This window comes from Oxyura jamaicensis, chromosome Z (assembly GCF_011077185.1).
Source record: "Oxyura jamaicensis isolate SHBP4307 breed ruddy duck chromosome Z, BPBGC_Ojam_1.0, whole genome shotgun sequence".
In the NCBI taxonomy this organism is placed as follows: Eukaryota; Metazoa; Chordata; class Aves; order Anseriformes; family Anatidae; genus Oxyura; species Oxyura jamaicensis.
In genome coordinates this window covers 32163255-32167829 of record NC_048926.1, presented here as the reverse complement: position 1 = coordinate 32167829, position 4575 = coordinate 32163255, and the positions used below count along the sequence as shown (strand labels likewise).

General features: G+C 37.1%; 1 long non-coding RNA gene across 4 annotated transcripts in view; it reads left to right on the top strand.

Moving 5' to 3' along the window:
- Window positions 1-3834, top strand: part of LOC118156090 — a 305832-nt gene extending 301998 nt beyond the window's left edge. For 3 of the 4 annotated variants that reach the window (XR_004746149.1, XR_004746147.1, XR_004746148.1), the window contains exon 3: window positions 3373-3834. This is a non-coding gene — a long non-coding RNA (uncharacterized LOC118156090). The remainder of the gene's footprint in view (window positions 1-3372) is intronic. The other variant, XR_004746146.1, reaches the window with a different exon arrangement.
- The last annotated feature ends 741 nt before the right edge of the window (window positions 3835-4575 follow it).

Here is a 4575-nt window from a genome sequence, read left to right as displayed (position 1 = left end):
TGTACAAAAAAAAAGACAGGGATCTCCTGGAAGGAGTGCAGCAAAGGGCCACAAAGAAAAAAAATAAAAATAAAATAAAATAAACAGCTTTGTTCTAAGACAAAGACAGTCTTGATTAGTATTTGCTATTTATTGCTGTTTCCTCACCATTTATTTTTTTCCTATATCTTTGGGGGTATTGTGGCCACATATCTCCACAGAGATTAAAAAAAAAAAAAAAAAAAAAAAAAAACATGGGGGGGGGGGGGGGGGGGGGAGGGAGAGAAGTGTATTTAGAAGTGTATTTCAATCTCAGTATGGCTAGGTGGGTGGAAAAAAAAAAAAAAAAAGAACTCTACATGTCATCCATGATGATATTGTCATGATTATCATCAGTGCTAAAGAGAATTGCATAATCACAGAATGCTTTAGGTTTAATGTTGTCCACTGCCTCTGCTCAAATGAGGCTATGTAGAACAGGTTACCCATTATCATGTCCGGATGACTTTTTAGTATCTCCAAGGATGAAGGTTACACAGACTCACTTGGTAACCTGTGCTCAGGCACCCCCAGAGTAAAAAGTAGCACCTTATGTACAGACAGACGTGACTTCCTATGTCTCCATTTGTTCACATTACCTCTTCTCCTTGTCACAACTAGAAAGAGCCTTGTTCCGTCGGTTTAGTACCATCTCTTCAGGTATTCATCTACATTGATACTGAGCCTTCCCTTCTCTAAGCTAAACAGTCCCAGCTCTCCCAGTGATTCCTTTGGAGAGATATTCCAGTCCCTTCATTGTCTTCATGTCCCTGTGTTGAACTCTCTCTAGTATATCCATGTCTCTCTTATACTCTGGGGGCAAGAAATGGATAAGGTATTCCAGGTGTGGCCTAATCAGCACTGAGGAGAGGGAAAGGGTCACCTGCCTTGACACGCTGGCAACACTTCCCCTGATGTAACCCAGGGTGGTGTTGGCCTTCTTGGTGGCAAGAACATTCTGAATTGTCTGACATTCAGCTGGCTAAAGTATAACTTGGATCTTTTCTACAAAGCTGCTTTCCATATGGGTAGAACCCAGCATGTACTGCTGCACTACAATTTTCCTCCTCAGCTGTAGAACTTTGAAACTCACTTGCTGAACTTCTTGAGGTCCCTCTGGATGGCAGAAGGACCTTCTTGTTTGTCCATCTGTATCCCTAGTTTTGTGTCATCATCAAACTTTCAGAAGGTACACTCTACCATGTCATCTGGATTGTTAAATTGTTAAACACCAGTAGCTACTGTCCTCAAGCTGGACTTAATGCCGCTGACTACCACTTTCTGGAATGGACCATTCAGCCAGTTTTCAATCCACTTTACTGCCTGCTCATCCAACCCATACTGCAACTGCTTCTCTATGAGGATGTTTTGGGAGATAGTATCAAATCCTTACTGAAGTCCATGTATGCACTGCTTTCACTTATGTCCCTTGTTTGACTAAAATATTTGCATGGGATAAAATAACTCTGAACTTGTGCAAGATTTGCTGCTTCAGCAGGGTGCACATAAATCTATTGATCTTGATGGGATTCATTCCAGGGTGCTCAAAGAGCAGACCGATGTCATCATGAGACATCTCTCCATTATTATTATATTATTATTATTATTATTATTTTCCAGTGGTCTTTGGAACCTGGAAAGGTCCAGTTTGACTGGAAGCTGACAAATATTGTCCCAGTTTTTCAGAGATCTTGGTAGATTAAAAGCCTGGGCAATAACCAAATGTATGAATTTTAACAAGAGCAGATGATGCTGCACCTGGGATGGGGTAATCCTGGATATACACACCTGGATATATATATATATCCGTGTTCATTAAGCACAGCATAACTAGCTGGTTGAGGGCAGTGGTAATCCCATTCTGGTTGGCACTGTGTGACTTCATCTTGAGTACTGTGTGTAGTTTTGGGCACCACAATATAAGAGGGACATAAAACTGTTAGAGTGTTCAAAGAAGACAACAAAGATGGTGAAAGTTCTAGAGAGAATGATTTATGAGGATTGAAGGAAGGAATGAGTAGGGAAGAGATTAAGGGGGAGCAGAGAGGAAAAGCATTGTTCTTTCTGGTGACCAGTGCTAGGACCAGAGGGAACAGTGAAGGGAATTGAAAACAGAAAGAATACCAGTGGGAACATACAACAGGGAAGTTGTCTTAGCAGCAAGACTGCCAGAGTTTAAGAAGCATTTGGACGATGCTCTCAGACCTATGGTTTAATTTTTAGGTCGTCCTGAATGAAGCCAGAAGTTGGACTCAATGATCCATGTGGGTCTTTTCTGACTTGGAATACTCTATGATTCTAATTTAAGAATATCTAGCAACCAAAACATAATTATTTTGCCCGAAGGGTCAAAAAAGCCAACATATTCCACAAGAGCAGAAAGGAAGGAAGGTAAGAATAAGGGGAAGACAAAAGAGAAAAAGAGAAAGTGAGATTAAAAGGGATAGAAATTTTGATTGATAGAAATTCCATTGCCTCAAAAGCAATTATTTTTCCTTCTACACTATAAATATGAGTTCAGAAAAATGTAAAGTTAGGGGACAAACAAACACATCCAAAAGCAAATTATTAAGATAAGCGTAACTCAAAGGAAAAGCACTTTTTAAATTGCTTCTTCCTACAGTGACATTCACAAGTATGCAGTAAAGATGATTCCTGCATTCAGTGTGTAATTAACAATTTCATCAATTTTTGTTCAAGTAGTTTATAGGACTTCTACTAGCCTGGCTTCTAGTGAGAAAAAGTTAAATAAGTTGTGTTGGAATAGACATCCATATGGTAGGGATTAACATTTTTTTGGCAAAAAACAAGCAGAGAGGTTTAGTATTGGCAAGGTTACCGTTTTGTTTTCACTAACTGTAATTTTATAAAAGGTAATTTACTGATTAACTTCTTGTCTATGCATGTATTACAGGTTTTGTTAATATCTCTTTTGTACTTACATACTAAAGTTTCATATGTAAAATTATGAAGCTAGATTTTTATTCTAAAAAATAGTACTTTGCAACACAGTTGTATCATGTAATGATACATAATGTAATTAATAATAATGTAATTAAGGCACTGTTTTTTTAAGGCACAATTGTTTTTGCATTAACACTCTAATCAGAAAATATTTATATAATTTAATATATAACAATTTTATTTATGATCTAGACTGTTTTACATCTGAGAGGATTACTCTAATAACTCCACTTATTTTTAATGATAGTGGCTTGAGGAATTTATTTAGGTTCAGTGATACCTTTTCTTGAACCCTTCAAGTCAAATGGTATAACTACAGATATGCAAATTATACTTTTATATATATATATATATTATTTTATTTTATTTTATTTTATTTTTTTTCTCCAGGGAAAACTTGAAGAGTCTTACACTTTTAATCCTCCAGTCATTGATTGTGCTGTGAGGACACTGTGGTGAGGTGGTAAGTTGATTTAGATCTTTTATGATCAGTTAAAGTTCAATTTCAGATTTAATTAATAAAACACTATCATTATAGAGTTTACACTGTCTGTTTAACAAAACTTGAGAATTGTCTTCCTTGTTTTCTTGGCAAACCCCAAAATTTTAAGTCTACAATTAGCCTGTTGCGTAGGAAGTCCGAATTGTATCAGATTTAATCTATATTTACAATTTCAACTTTATATCATATAAACAGCACAGTTGTTCACACATACTCAGTACATACATTCCTGAAATCCTAAGCTTCTATATGTCTGGAAATTGGGTGATAACTGTAATTACTTATGTAGAGCTTGCATCCCTCAGCAATGTTTGATACTTTTATCTTCACAGATTCCACCCCAACCCATCCCCTACCCCTCACTACCACCACTATAGTATGACAACCGGGTAAAGACTTTTCTTTTCCTGAATACAAGAAAAACAGATAGTTTTAAGAAGTGACTGTGTTCCTTTGCTGAGTAAATTTTATGAAGATCTAATAAATTATATAATGAGCTCAGCTGATCTTGGCAACAAACTAATACCACATACAACAGTCTGATTTATATAAGTTTTTAGGGGCAAGTGTGCTTTCAAAAAGAGATTTATTTATTTTTTTTTTTTTACTTTTAAACCCTTGGCAAAGATAACAGGATTGATTGTGGTGGTGTGGTGCTTTTACCATGCTAGGCAGCTGAACACCGCAACCACTCTCTCACTCCCCCGCCTCAGATAAGGAGAGGAAGAAGTAACGGAAAGAACAACTCATGGGTTGAGATAAGGATCATTTAATTAAAGAGAAAAAATATTATTAAGGAAATATTATTATTAATTAAACAATTCAACTAAATGGAAAAAAGGGAAAGAGGAAGAGGGAGGGGGAAAGGGAATAAAAACAAAACAGGTAAAGGCTATGTGGAAGTGCAAAGAAATTACTCTCTACTTCCCACAAATGAGCGTTGCTTGACCACATCCTTGAACCAGGGCCTCAACGCACATAGCTGGTGTTCAGGAGGAGGACAGACGTTTTCACAACTAGAGCCCACCCCTCCCCTCTCCTCCCCTCTTCTTCCTTTTTCCACCTTTTATTGCTGAGTGGGACATGATATG